Genomic DNA, 16,333 nt, shown 5'->3' with positions numbered 1-16,333 from the left:
ACGTCTCTTCTCCAGGGAGAATAAATCGAGCGATTGTAGACGCTCTTCATAGTCAAGGTCCTCCAATCCCCTAATTAGTTTAGTTGCCCTTCTCTGGACTCTCTCCAGCTCCAACACATCCCTCCTGAGGACTGGCGACCAGAACTGGACGGAATACTCCAGATGCGGTCGGACCAGAGTTTTATAAAGTGGAAGGATTATAGTCTTATCTCTGGAATGCATCCCTTTCTTTATGCATGCTAATATTCTGTTGGCTTTGGAAGCTGCCGCTTGACATTGCATGCTGTTTCCTAATCTATCATCAACCAATACTCCCAGATCCTTCTCCATTTTTGATTCCCCCAAGGGCTCCCCTCCTAACGTGTATTGTGATTTTATGTTTTTAGTCCCCAAGTGCAAAACCTTACACTTCTCCACGTTAAACCTCATTTGCCATGTCGTTGCCCACTCTGTTATTTTGTCCAGGTCATTCTGCAGGATATCTGCTTCATGTTGTGAAGTTATTGCCCTGCCCAATTTTGTGTCATCTGCAAAAACTGATATCGAACTACTGATCCCGACCTCAATGTTGTTTATGAATAAATTGAACAAGGTTGGTCCCAGGACTGAGCCTTGGGGGACCCCGCTTACCACCTCAGACCAGTCTGAGTATGCGCTGTTTATTACTACCCTTTGGACCCGCCTTTTTAGCCAGTTCCGTATCCAAGAGCAAACCCTGCTATCGATACCTGCAGACCTTATTTTATAAATTAAGCGCTTGTGGGGAACTGTATCAAACGCCTTAGCGAAATCTAAGTACACCACATCTACTGGTCTGCCCCTATCTAGCTCACAGCTCACCTCCTCGTAGAATGTAAGGAGATTGGTTTGACAAGAACGCCCATTTGTAAACCCGTGCTGATTACTGCTGATGATGTTGTTGTCCTTAGCAAACTCTACGATATAGTCCCTTATCATCCCCTCCAGAAGTTTACATACTACTGATGTCAAACTGACAGGCCTATAATTTCCCGGGATATGCCTCTGGCCCTTTTTGAATATTGGAATCACGTTAGCTTTCTTCCAATCCCCTGGTACATCTCCTGTCCTAATACTGTCAGCAAAGATCAGGAACAGTGGTCTCGATATAACTTTACTGAGTTCCTTGAGTACTCTCGGATGTATGCCATCCGGTCCTGGTGATTTGTTTGTGTTAAGTTTATCCAGCCTTTCCCTGATTTCCCCCTCTGTTAGCCATGGTGGCAAGTCCTGTTTATTACTACTAACCATACAGTCATGGTCAGTGTACCCCTCCTTTTCCTGTGTAAAGACTGACGAGAAAAAAGCATTTAGCACGGTTGCTTTTTCAGTGTCCTCTGTAACCATCCTCCCATCATTGTTAATTATGTGTGCAATATGCTCTGCCTTAGTTTTTTTGCTGTTGATATATTTAAAGAATTTCTTTGGGTTTTTTTTACTATCCTCCGCTATTTGTCTCTCAAAGTTGATTTTAGCCATCTTGATTTCTTGTTTACTTTTCTTATTTGCCTCCTTGTATTGCTCGAAAGCCGATACTGTGCCCTCTGATTTATACTTCTTGAAGGCCAATTTTTTCCCCCTAATAAGTTTTATGACGCTACAGTTTAGCCAGCCAGGTTTGGCTTTGTCTCTTCTAAATTTATTTCCCATAGGAATGCACTGCAAGATGCCTTTGCCTAAAATGTTCCTAAAGCATTCCCATTTTTCCTCTGTGGTCAGGGATCCCAGGGTTTGGTCCCAGTTTACCTTTTCCATCATTGAGTACAATTTTGGAAAGTTTGCCCTTCTGAAGTTTAGGGTTTTTATGTTCCCCACTTGTCTTGTTATGTTGTTATTTACACTAAATGTGATCATCCTGTGATCGCTAGAGCCCAGGTTGTCCTGGACTCCTACCTCCGAGATTATGTCTGGGTCATTAAAATGACAAAAATTTATTGCAACAATTCAAGTTAAAACTCACCCGTAAAAACGGGAAACGGAAATTAAAGGAACAAAACAAACACATTAATAGTCCAAAAAAGACTTAACACGGTTCTAACAAAACCTAACTTCCTCTATACAGATTGGGCGATAGATGAGGTATCCTCCATTACAAGGGGGCCTTAGTTAATATAGTTCCAATCTTATACTCTACATATTTCACGGGGTGCCTGCTTCTTCAGGAGTTTAATTTGTGAGGAATATGATCTATGGAAAAATGTACAAAAGACAATAATGTACAGGAAGCAAAAATAGAAGCATATCACAACCATATACAGGTGCTAGAAACACGCATGTATAAACTATTAATAGGTTGTTGAAAAGCAGCCATAAATGCAAACAAAAACAAAAAGACCCTGAAAAATTCCCAGACCGTGCCAAAGAGCCATATAGACATGGCAAAGCCATACTCACCAAAGGACCCACATCAGCAACATAGGGGACAGTGACGCCTAAAGGCAGTCTTCCGGGCGAGTGCGGGAACCAGGTGAACAATACGTAATGGTAAATACTAACAGGGATAAAAGAAGGATAGTGTTATATTATAAAGATACTCAGAAGGAGTCTACATAATTTGGGGGTACAATTAACGTACTACCATACCACCAGATAATACGCACTTAAAAGGTTTAAACAATAGGCAAACACTGGGTGGTCATACGGCGGTGGAAGATAAACCAAAAGACAGAAAACTGGTTCTCAAAGATGATATGTACAAGCCATGTCTCTATGGCTCTTTGGCACGGTCTGGGGATTTTTCAGGGTCTATTTTTTCCTTTTTTGTTTTTGTCTTTGCATTTATGGCTGCTTTGCAGCAACCTAATAATAGTTTATACATGTGTTTTTCTATCACCTATACATATTTCTGATATGCTTCTATTTTTGCTTCCTGTATATTATTGTTTTTTGTATATTTTTCCATAGATCATATTCCTCATGAATACAACTCCTGAAGAAGCAGGCACCCCGCGAAACATGTAGAGTGTGAGATTGGAACTAGTTGACTGAGGCCCCTTTTGTAATGAAGGATACCTCATCTATCGCCCAATCTGTGTTAGAGGAAGTTAGGTTTTGTTAGAACCGTGTTATGACTTTTTAGAATAATAATGTGTTTGTTTTGTTCCTTTAATTTCCTTTTCCCATTATTATAGGTGAGTTTTAACTGTTGCAATAAATATTTGTAATTTGAAACAAAAGTACTGTGTAGTTCATACCGTACCATGAAAGTCCTAAGTGCCTCAATCAAATTTTCTGTCTTGTAAAATCACAGATAATGTTGTTCTTTGTCATAGAATAAGATAGAAATCTGCCCAAAATGTTTTTTAGATGGAGTTTAGAAAAGTTAGACCCTGTGTTAGATTTTTACTTCTGTATGTGTCCCTATTGGGGAGATGTGGCCCTTTATTTGTCCTGTTGACTATTAAACTTTTGAGTGAAAATAATTGAAACTTTCCATTAGGAACACGTGTTATGGTTGCAACTGTTCCCCTTCCTTAGGAGAGATTTCCCCTGACTTCCTGTTGTGACTCTGGGACAGGAAGTGAAGGGAAATCTCTGATGCAGGGGAAATGTTGCATTACACTGTTTTGTGATGTGATCTTTCCTTAATAAAAACCATTTGGATGAAATTGATGATCCCTGGTGTGCTGGTGAATATCAAAATATCTCCCCAGCAGGGACACAGGCAAATTCTTTATGAAAAAGAAAAACTTTACAGGGGTTTTGACCCTTCCCTAATCTAGCAAAAGCACTAGTATTAGGGCTCTTTCACACATGGAGTCCGCCGGACTGACTCCATTTTTCTCAGCGGGGGATCGATCCGCCGATCCCCCGCTGAGCAGGAGGATGACAGCTGTTCTCCGTGCTGTGTGCGGAGACACAGCTGTCAGGTCCCCATGCATCTCTATGGGGGAATCGGATGGGAACGGACTGTCTGTCCGTTCTCATCCAATCCCATCCAATCCAATCTGCTGGACGGATGGAAAATAGGGTTTCCATCTGTCCAGATTTGACGGATCGGATGTCAGCGGACATGTCTCCGCTGACATCCGATGCCCCATAGAGATGCATTGGGTGACCGTTCAGATCCGCCAAAAAAACTGACAGGCGGGTCTGAACGGTCCCCCTGTGTGAAAGGGGCCTTAGGCATGGATAGTTCTTTTTTTTTTTTTTCCCATTTAGGCAGCAGGCACACAAGGGAGGTGGATGGAGGAATGGAGGAATCCGCCCCTGCTGGGACACTGCTCAACTGCTGCAGTTGCTGATCATTGGCGAATGTTCCAGCATGTTTTTTTGACAGAAGTTAATTCAATAATCAACATTTGTTGATCTGTGTAGTCCATAATCAATCTTCAAAATCAATTAATCAAAATTTTGGCCAGTCCCTAGAGCAGTGATGGCGAATCTTGCCACCCCAGATGTTTTTGGAACTACATTTCCTATGATGCATTCTTCAGTGTAGTTGAGCATCATGGGAAATGTAGTTCCAAAACATCTGGGGTGCCACGTTTTGCTACAGAAAGGGGTTTAAATCCTCAGTCGGGGTTATTTTTCTGTGTGTCCCCATCAGGGAGATCTCCGCTCACTTCTCGTACCGCTGGTTCCTGTGTGTCCAGGTGAGGCCTTTCCCCAATTTTACCCTAAACCAGTGTTTCTCAACTCCGGTCCTCAGGGCCCACTAACAGGCCAGGTTTGCAAGAAAACTGAAATACAACACAGGTGATAATATTTGCTGCTCAGTGATTGCAGTATTCTAGTCTGCATCTCCCCAAGGTAATACTTAAAATCTGGCCTGTTAGTGTGCCCTGAGGACCAGATTTGAGAAACACTGCCCTAAACTAAAAAGTTGAATTTGTTCAGCATGGGGCTGATTCAGAGAGCTCACACTCGAAAAAAAAAAAAAGCCGCTTTTCTAGAGAAGCTTATAAAAAACCTTCCTGCTTTTCCCCATCAGTCTATTAATAAAGCGCGTCTCTTGCCATGATTGATCTGCCAGGCACCAAATTTAACATTTTCACATATTATCCTGTCAGAACGATGACACCAAATCTGGTCATTAAATCTTAAAATGGACTTTTCAAGCCGAGAACATTTCACTCTCCGCTAAGCAGTGTTATCTGGAGCTCCGCCAGTAAAAGACATCCACGATTACCATAATCATTTTCATTATCATTATTATTATTTCTAATAACAATAACTATTTATAAGAGATCATCTGTTACTGATAATTATAGAAGACTTCTGCTGCGTTATCTTCGCACATAACTAGACACCCAATGCAAAATATTGAAAGAAAAAAGGGCAACTCTAGGTACTTCCAGTGCTTGAGATTCGCCTTATTCATGGGCTTTTTCGCCGACTATTCGCATCAGCTATAACATTTTTCTGGGATGAATCCTTGTGTATGAGGATCCTGGGGCTCGTTCACACCAGAACGCAAAGTCACATTTCTGTGCACTGCTCTTGACAATAATCAGTGCCCTGATTATCAGTGTACGTGTCTCTTTTACACAAGCCGGTTATCGTCTATGCTGTCAGCATGAAGAAAGGAGTGCCGATAACGGGCTTCTGTTTAGATCCGTGATCAGCGGTGATTGGACACAGCTGGTCACGTGGTAAAGAGCCACTGAGTGGCTCTTTAGCTCAATCTGTGATCAGTAGGGTCTGGAGCAGTGGCAGCTCGTCCATTGGGGGCGCCGCCCCCCTATCCATGTGTCCGGCCCCCTAATCTACATGCAGGGCGCCGGACGCATAGATTCCAATAGGGGAATTGTTTTTCTTTTGTAAGCACTTGATTAGAGCCAGATGCTCTAATAGGCTTCAAAAAAGGGTGGGCTCGGGGCGCAGAGCACTGTGCCCTGAGCCCACCCAGTTGTATGACAATAGCAAATTAATATTCGCTATTATCACACTGATTTTCCTCCCAGCCAATCAGGAAGTGGGGCGTGAGACCCCTTTCCTGATTGGCTGAAAAGAGAAGCGATTTTACTGGCCATTGGCCAGGAAGAGGGAGGAGTCGTACGCGGCCGGAGGAGACTCACAGCAGTTTGGGGAAGGAACAGGTAAGGATGCTGGCTGTCCCGGGAGGGGGGAGGAGGGGGTGGCAGATCTGATTGCCGGCCGGCTGTCCCGCCTTTGGGTTGGTTTTGCTGCCCCCAACAAATTTTCATTCACCAGCCGCCACTGGTCTGGAGGCAAGCATCCGCTGCAGGCGCAATCACGGGACACCGTCAGATAAACTAGCCAGCTGCACTGTAGCCGTCATTTGGCTATAGCGCGGTCTGAAAGTGGTTAAAGATAAAGTCTAGGTATGCATTTTATAGCATAGTGCCAGGCATCTGCCCTCTCCATAATAACCACACGGGGTTGCTCTCCTGGCACTGCTGCCATTTAGAGAGAGCCTTTTTTTTCAGTGCATGCAAGACATCCTCTTATTGGGCTGTCAGGCACCGGTTAGGTATGAGATATGCATACCTTACATTGGTCCATGCTGGATCAATGCAATAATTCTATAAATCAGACCTAGACCTCAGCTACTAATCCAGATTGGTGCAATGGATAGTTACTACATGCAGCCACATGTATTTTGGTTGCTAATGATTATTCATGGGCAATCACTGCCAATTTTAGTACCTGGATGTAGGGCCGGCTCTTCCATGGGTCCCACTGGGTCATTGGACCCAGGCAGAACTTGGAGAGGGGTGCCAAAAATTGACTCCCAAGATTTTTTTTCCAGCAGTTTTGTGTGTCATTAGTTTGCAACGTGTTATAAGCGGCATTTTTCCATCTCATACTGCTGTCCATAGTGAAAACTGATGAGTATGAGGAGGCGGAGTGTCTCCTCCGGGGAACGTCCCTCGTGTGATCGTGGTGTGTGCAATGACGTCAGACATCAGCGCACTCCATCTCATGCAGGGCAGGCTTAATCTTCTAAGGGGGTGGGCACGGCAAACACAGGAGTGACAGGAGGACTGAGGACAGACAGTGGGTGTTTGGTGGACCAGTTACGCAAGAGGATAACAGTATATGTAATATTTTCTAAATGTTGTATTTATATAAAATAATGTATGTGATGGGCCTTTTGTTGGGCGTGATTTTATTTTTATTTTTTTTTGGGGGGGGGGGGCAGCATTTCATTATTGGACTCAGGCAGCTACCAAAAATCACCAGACTGCACCCAGTCTTAAACTAATAATAATCACATAATTATGACAGCATCACTTCCTATGGCATCATCTGCTGCCAGTTCCAGGAGAAGTCCTTTAGCACCCAAGGCAAAAAAGGCCAAAGTCACCCCTTCCACCACCATGGGCTGTGGGCTGTGCACTACTTTAGCAGCCTAGGTTGCATGTCCTGCCCTTTTTGTGCTGCTCTCCCTACTGCTCAAGTGTCCAAGGCAGCTACCACTTCTGCCTACCCCTCAGCCCAACCCTGTCTGTTCCTACTGGCCACCAGTGAGCGCAGAAATCACAGGAATTCAATCTTTGAGGGAACGATGTCTGAATTATCTCCAGGAAAAGATCACTGTTTTAGGATTTCTATCAACTGTTTGAGACCAGAAAAGAAGAGACTTCAGACATTTAAGAGCAATTTTGCTCTGCGTTCTTCTCAGGATAAAACGGCTTTTCCTAAGGTTTTCAACCATAAGCGAGTGTCGGACTCGGCATACAATATTCACATCTCACCAGCCTGCTGTATAAAATGAGGAAAGAGACACATTGCCTCGAGAATTCATTAAAGAGTGATAATTATTATGAAGATAAACTGACGAATGAATAGAAGACCTAATTGAAGCTTATTTTTGTTCCAACTAAAACAGGAATTATTCCATATTGTAGCAGTAGAAGTAAATTTGGCGGATCTGTCTTCACTGCCTTCACTTGTTCTATTCTGAGGAAATGCAGGCCTTAATTTGCCAATTCACCAGCACAATAGAAACCCTTCTTTAAAATTTACATTGTCTTTCAGTAGGAATGGCGTACAATCTCTGTCTGTTCTGTGGTGCTAAGGGTTAAATTATTCAAGTGAGAGTATTAAATCCTAGCCAAGAGCCATGATGTTAGATGGCAGCTAAGAGAGGGGGGATGGACTTGGACTGGACCTTTCATGAAAAGATTACACTCTAATAGCATAGGGCACACAATGTATACACGACAGTCCTTCAGCTCGTATCCTGCTGGTATTGTCATTGGCATAGCAGTCTGTGGAGAAAGGTGTGAGACATTGCAAAGCTAACAGAATGAGAACTGATGGTGCAATGGGATCAGATTACATACTGCATGTTCATTCTGTTCTTAGCTCTGCTATAGGGGTCTTTAGCTAAATTCAATTTAATAAAGTGTAGAAAAGCTGTTCAAAAATGTATGCATACAGTATATACTGCATATACATATGTATATACTGTATATTCTCACTATGTAATAATAATATGTAATGCTAAGCTGCAGTTTCCAAAGCGAGCAAAGTCCTTCCTTGTATTAAAAGGAGATATGGACTCCAGAGAGAGTGATATAATTTTGTCACTACAAATCATTAGTAAGAACTCAGCTGGATTATACAGTTCAATTTTGGGCACCAGTTCACAAAAAGGATATCGGAGAACTGGAGAAAGTGCAGAGAAGGCCAACAAAACTAATAGGAGGCATGGAGGAGCTCAGCTATGGGGAAAGATTAGAGGAACTGAATTGATTCTCTCTTGAGAAGAGGAGATTAAGGGGGGATATGATCAATATGTATAAATACATAAGGGGTCCATATAGTGAACTTGGTGTTAAGTTATTCACTTTAAGGTCATCAGAGAGGACAAGGGGGCACTCTTTACATCTGGAGGAAAAGAGATTTCATCTCCACTTTACTAACTACTGTATTTATCGGCGTATAACACGCACTTTTTCCCCCTGAAAACAGAGTGCAAATAATGTGTGCATGTTATGCGCCAATATTTTCCATTTGACTGCCTCGGACGGGAGGGGGCGAGCGCTGCCGCATTACAAAGAGCGGGGATCTCCGGCTTACTCGCTGGCTGCTGTTATACAAAGTCTTGCCTCCTGGATCGGCTCCTATGATAGACAGCACACCGGTCCAATGCCGGGACATGTGACGTCTATCATAGGAGGTGGTCCAGGAGGCGGGACTTCATATAACAGCAGGAGCCAAGCAAGCGGGAGATCCCCGCTCTGTGTAATCTAGTGGTTCTAATGTCCATGTACTGGTAAGGCTGCGCTGATGGGAACTGATCAGGCTACAATGATTTGCAATGGTGAGGCTGAAGATGGGCACTATTCAGGCTGCAATGATGAGCAATGGTGAGGCTGCAGATGGGCAGGGATCAGGTTGTAATGATGGGCAATGCTGAGGCTGCAGATGGGCACTGATCAGGTTGCATTGATGGGCACTGGTGAAGCTGCAGATAGGCACTGATCAGGCTGCATTGATGGGCAATGGTGAGGCTGCAGATGGGCAGGGATTAGGCTGTAATGATGGGCAATGCTGAGGCTGCAGATGGGCACTGATCAGGCTGCAATGATGGGCACTGGTGAGGTAGCAGATAGGCACTGATCAGGCTGCATTGATGGGCACTGGTGAGGCTGCAGATGGGCACTGGTCAGGCTGCATTGATGGGCAATGGTGGGGCTGCAGATGGGCACTGATCAGGCTGCATTGATGGGCAATGGTGAGGCTGTATTGATGGGCACTGATCAGGCTACATTGATGGGCACTGACTCTTATTTTGCTTAAAAGTTCTTTATTTAAAATTTAAGTTTTTTTCTTGAAACTTCCCTCTTAAAATGAAGGTGCGTGTTATACTCTGATAAATATGGTAGTTATCTTTACTAACAAGTATGGAGGAACTGTGGATTTGATGTGTGATATCCATGCTGACCCCGTATAGATATATTTTCCACTGATGGACTTCTAATTCTCATATGTATTGCTGGGCTGGATCTGTATCTCCATGCTTGGTATTGGTATCTGTTGACCTACTGCTTGTAAAGGGTGCTCCAAATGCAAATTTTTAAGGAATTGTTTTAAACAAAGATTGTTATACATTTTAACTAGACTGCCTCATGTCGTGCCTACAAAGTACGCCATGTTTTTTGAGAATTTAGGTGCTCTACTTTCTCTCTTTACTCTATATTCATCTCCAATTACGGAAAGGTTTCTTCACAGTAAGAGTTGTGATAATATGGAATAGACTTCCTCGAGAGCTGGTTCTGTCCAGCTCAGTAGATTGCTTTAAGGCCTGGATTATTTCCTAAATGTACATAATATACCTGGATACTAACATTTATAGGTAAAGTTGATCTAGGGAATATCCGATTATCTCTCGGGGGATCAGGAAGGAATTTTTTCCCCTGCTGAAGCAAATTGGATTATGCTTTGATGGGGATTTTCGCCTTCCTCTGGATCAACCGTGGGTATAGGATTGTGTATATGGAATTGCATGATTTTATTTTTTATTTTTTCCTTTCTCTTTTATTGGTTGAACTAGATGGACTTGTGTCTTTTTTTAACCTTACTAACTATGTAACTATGTAACCATGTATTCTTGGCATTACACCAAAAATTCCATTCTGAAAAAAGGGCAGTTTTAAATGCTCTGTTTAGCCATTCTTCTACTTTTATATTATATTTGTACTTTCCAGGATCACTCCATTCTCATTTACAGATTTTTAAAATCTGTAATATTTTAGGGCAAGGGACCCATATGGCAGCTCAATATTCTTGAATGCCTAATACTGCATAAAATAGCATAATAAATGATGAATAATAATTGCAATATATTATAAAAACTCACATAGTAAACTGGTAAACTCCAGAAGGAAAGGTGAAAAAATAGGATAAGGGAATGCAAAAATAGCTGAAAGCGACACGTGACTCTTATATAGTATATTTTCTGTAGAGTAGTCAGGACAAATATTTTTTATAGAAGAACTTTCTGAAAAATAATTACAAAACAAAATGAATAGCCTACAGATAAAATAAGTGAGGAAGAATTACAACCTCTGCTACTTATAACCAGGGAGCCACTAGAGAAATTTACCCTCACTTCGTATGATAGAAATGAGGAACAATCCCCAGCAGGGACGCATGTAACAACAAAAATCTGACAAGGTTACTATACTAGCCTTTAACTACTACATAGATGCCAACTGTCTCAGATTTTCCAGGACAGTCCCGCATCTTGGACCTCAATCTCAATGATGCTGTGCCCCAGGGAATGTCCCAGGGTCACCCTTATTGGAGTTACTTAACAGTTTCTTAGTGGTTAGCACCTCTGCCTGGTACCACTGCTGAACCATACTGCATTTGTATGGAAGGAAAAGTCTTCAGGACACTAAAGGCCCGTACACACGTACCGATTGTCGGCCGAAAATGTTCGGCCGCCGAACGATCGGCCGATTTTCGGCTTGTTAGTATGATGCTTCCGACAGCCGACAGCGCACTTTCGGCTGAACAGAATCTGTCGTGCAAGCATTAAAATTTTTGTATGCTGACACCAGAACGCCTGATTGTTCGCCAGTCAGTACAGAATTCGGCCGACAGACAGCAGATTTGCAAGACTGGGCATGCTCAGAAAAGAAAAAACACAGGGAAAGTTAACCATCAAATGACATCACTTCTGCAGTCGGTGGACAAAATTCGTGTGCAGTCTTTTGCACTTTTCAGCGGACCCGACAGCCCGGGGACAAAAGACGGCCGATCGTTCGGCCGACGTTCGGTACGTGTGTATGGGGCTTAACCAGTATCCTCTTTAGCTGGCACCAGTCGCTGACTTCACTAGCTTGAAGGGCTGGCCCTTACCGAACAGGCCCCTAGAAGTGGATCTGTACTCACAGCAACCAGGTACGGATCCTCCCAGGTATATCCCCTTCTCAGTCAGCTCTAAAGGACTGAGGTTGGGTTGTAGCTTCTGTAATTCCGGCCCTTAGCTCATCTACCTGGCAGCTTGTACAGAGGAGGGGCATCAGCCCCCTCCCTCTGGGATCCCGCTCTCCAGCTGAAGACCCTGTGCACACGTGTTCTCTTTGTATAAATACAGTCACCCTGCATGCCTTGAGGCACTTTTCTCTGCCAATAGCCAGGGCTGTATCTGCACCCATGCTCCTATTTGTCAAGTTTCCTCCCACTGTCCAATATGCCCCTTCCTATTGGATCAGTGTGAAATGGGCGGCAGACAACATAAGCAGCATCTGTTTACACTGAGCAGACCCTAATAATGGATTATTTCTCCTTGTTAGGCAGAGTTCTTTAATTTGCCTGCAAGTCCCCCTGTTAAGCAGGGAAACTCAAAAACTATGCACTATCTTGCACCTACCTAGGAGGGTGCTACATGTGTATGTATGAATGTTAGTTAGAGGCTTTAAATTGTAAGCTTGAGGGCAGGAACTGATGTAAATGTGAAATATACATTTAGAGCGCTGAGTATTTTGTTGGCACTATATAAGCACCATTAATAAATCAACTTAAGATATTTTCTATGGTGATTGGGAAAGATGCATGAGAATAGTCCCTGCATTATTAAAAAAAAGTAGAAAAATAGCGCTGGACCTGTAGGGTTATCTCACTTGTATTGCTATCTTAAAGTGTTGATGTTGATTTAAATGATCATGGTTCCTGGGCAGGCAGCTTCTACACCCCAGAGGATCTCCATAAACTCCTGGCTTGTAGTGTAATGTAACAAATATTGTGCCACACCACTCCTAAATGATCCAGATACAACTTTATTCCAATTAAATTTAGCCAAACCGGCTGTAGACGAGGCCTGAGCTTGCAATCACACTAGAAAAAATAACAATAATGGTCCAGTTCACTTCTGGTCTAATCACATTGTTGTCAATTAAAGCGTTTGTTACCCCAACACTTCATATTCCTGATATGTGCTTGCTGTATCATTTAGTTGTATAATTGTATAAGAAAGTATCCTGTTCTCTTACAAGTCCCCTTGCTTTCCTTTTAAAAACTGACCACACTAAGCAGGAGAACACAGCATGGTCAGTTCTCTGGCTATGCTGGGAAATCAGTGTACCCTCCTCCAATGATCAATCATGACCTGACATGCCCCCGCTGCACAGCCATCTATTGGGAAGCTCAGTGCACTGCTACTTCTGCACTGCTACTACTGATGTATCTGACAAGGTGCGCACTGGTACTCTTCCTCCTTATCGTCTGTACAATTGTGCCATAGACTTTCAACCTGGTGCCATTCCCCCTCATGGCAGGGTTTATCCTCTCTCGGTTGCAGAGAATAAGGCTATGGAGGAGTATGTTGCAAATGCCTAGGGGCACATGCTCAAGTCCACTTCTCCAGCGGGTGCCGGTTTTTTTCTTCGTAAAGAAAAAGGGGGCTGAGTTGAGACCTTGCATTTATTATAGGGGCCTCAATCGCATCATGGTCAAAAATGCATACCTGATTCCGTTTATTACTAAATTGTTTGACCGCCTCAAGGGAACAACAGTCTTTACCAAGCTTGACCTAAGGGCCACGTATAACCTCGTAAGGATCAAGGAGGGAGACGAGTGGAAGACAGTGTTTAATACCAGAATCGGTAATTACGAATCTCTGGTTATGCCCTTTGGCTTGTGCAATGCCCCTGTTGTCTTCCAGGAGTTCATCAATGATGTCATTCCTAATAAGTTGTAGCAGTGTGTGGTAATCTATTTGGACGACATCTTGATTTACTGCCTGGGCGTCGCACAGTGATGATGCTGCACACCTGACTATATCGATCACCTGATGGGTTGCAGTCCTTGCCCTTGCATTTGTGCTCCAAGGTGCATCTCTGCTAGCAGTCTTCTGTTCTCCGTGTTTCTCTGTGTATGACCTGGCTTGGCTGATGACTCCCCTGGCTCTTGACCCTGCATCGGCAGACGACCCGACATTGGTAGACTACCCGCTTCTGGACTCGACCCCGGCTTGGTTGACTACCCGCTTCTGGACTTGACCCCCGCTTGTTACTGCTCTCATTTCCTCACTTTTGCTGTGCGTTTATTGTTGTTTGCTCCAATAAACTGCTTTATTTTACCTGCATCCCTGTGTGGGCTGGTGTCCTGGCACCCTGACACTCGGGGACTGGGCTGGAATGCCGTTGAGTATGCTACTCCACAACTCTGTCAATGTTGCAGTTAGACATTTTCTCTCACTTCCTGTCTACGAAGTAGCAGCAGGAAGTATTGGTGTCACCCCCATACACTGATGTTTGGCTGGAGTTCTGCTTTAGGGCATCCATCATTGGGGAGGTTAGATTTTGTGTATGTAGTACGTTCTAGTGCATGCTACTAGAAGTGTAGTGTAGGTAAAAGCATTTGTCTGGCTCTGGGATAAACCTGAATCACTGAATCTGGGTCAGGGTTATTAGAGGCCATGTCTGGATGACTCATTCTGGCAGCTCTCTGGTACCTCCCCGTTTCTAGAATGTTGGAGAAAGTTCTGGAAAATAGTGGGAGGAGGCTATAAGGGGTTGCCTTAAATATTTGGGGGCCTTTGGCCAAACTCCAGGTTTAGGGCCTGGCAGGAAACCAAAGAAGCAATTAAAAAGACATGAGCCATGAGTTTGGGTGGAAGATGGAGAAGCAATGCTGAGGGAGGCTGTTGGTGGCCCTCTGAGGGCCCCCTTACCGGGGAGGGGGGGGTTCCTCTGGCTGGAGCTTGGGAGGCTGACCTGGAAGGATCCCACCACAAGAGGCAGTTGGAGGGATTCATGCTGGAGAGGCAGCAGGACAGCAAAATATTAGTAAATCAGCACGGTGCAGGGACAGACAAGGGGGGAGACTGCCAGCTGTAGCAGTGCTCTCTTGAAGACAGCAGTGAGCCTTAATTCTTCAAGTCTTCATCTAAACTTGCCCTGGTGAGTCTCAATGTGTGTGTCAGTTGGGCAGGACTGGTGTAAAGCGTCAGTCAGGAGGACTGGGAAGAGAAGCAACCAGGTGAGGCTGGTGGCAGCCAGGTTGGCTAGCATTCTGCAAGCAAGTGGAACTGGGATCAGTGGCCACAGGGAAGCAGAAGGTGAAGTGATTAGCTGTTCATTCCAATATTGTACATTGTCAAAGGAGAGTTCCTTCCTGTATTGGGCTGTTGCTGAACTAACAATATACAGTTAGTTCCCTCAGGAGAGAGCCAGCTGGAGCTGTACATAGAAACAAAGTTTGTGCAAGTGGAAAGAAGAAGAGAAGTCTGTAAATAGGGAGGAAGTTGTCCCCAAAGTTCTGTTGTTGTCACACTGGCAGGGCCGGCGTTAGGGGGGGGCAAACTGGGCAACTGCCCAGGGCCCCCAAATGTCCAGGGGCCCCGTGTCACTGTCAGTCAGGGCCGGACCGGGCAGTGTCCCGACTCCCGGTGGGCCGCGGCGCTCAGAGTCATCAGATACAGTAAGAAGACGATCCCTCACTGCGGGCGGCCGCCGGCCGGTGTACTTGCCAACTACACCGGCTCCGCGGCCAATCAGCCTTCTGCTCAGGGGGGCTGCAGATGGGAGCTCCTTCAGCCCGACTCCGGGCTGCTCGCGGGGGGGGGGGGGGCGGCGACGAGAGGGAAGGTAAGAGACTGCCTGCAGAGCAGCCTGTGCAGCCCCGGCCGTGTGTGCTGAATAGGAGGGGGGTGGGGCGGCTCGGCTGCATATAGAGGATTTGATGTTTCCTTATGCCGCTGGATGGATGGATTCTTCTCCTCCCTTCTGCAGGCATTCTGCGGCTGCAGGAGAAATATGGAAATATCAATTTCTCTATATGCAGCTGAGCTGTCCCATCCCCCTCCTATTCAACTTATTTTACTGCCCCCCAGTGATCTTAGCCACCCCCCCCAGTGATCTTAGCCACCCCCCCAGTGATCTTAGCCACCCCCCCCCCAGTGATCTTAGCCACCCCCCCCCAGTGATCTTAGCCACCCCCCCCCCAGTGATCTTAGCCACCCCCTCCAGTGATCTTAGCCACCCCCTCCAGTGATCTTAGCCACCCCCCCAGTGATCTTAGCCACCCCCCCAGTGATCTTAGCCACCCCCCCCAGTGATCTTAGCCACCCCCCCCAGTGATCTTAGCCACCCCCTCCAGTGATCTTAGCCACCCCCTCCAGTGATCTTAGCCACCCCCTCCAGTGATCTTAGCCACCCCCTCCAGTGATCTTAGCCACCCCCTCCAGTGATCTTAGCCACCCCCTCCAGTGATCTTAGCCACCCCCTCCAGTGATCTTAGCCACCCCCCCAGTGATCTTAGCCACCCCCCCAGTGATCTTAGCCACCCCCCCCCAGTGATCTTAGCCACCCCCCCCCAGTGATCTTAGCCACCCCCTCCAGTGATCTTAGCCACCCCCTCCAGTGATCTTGGCCACCCCCTCCAGTGA

The sequence above is a fragment of the Pelophylax lessonae genome (genome assembly GCF_965119305.1).
Source record: "Pelophylax lessonae genome assembly, chromosome: 4".
NCBI classification, from domain to species: domain Eukaryota; kingdom Metazoa; phylum Chordata; class Amphibia; order Anura; family Ranidae; genus Pelophylax; species Pelophylax lessonae.
This window is presented reverse-complemented; position numbering follows the sequence as displayed.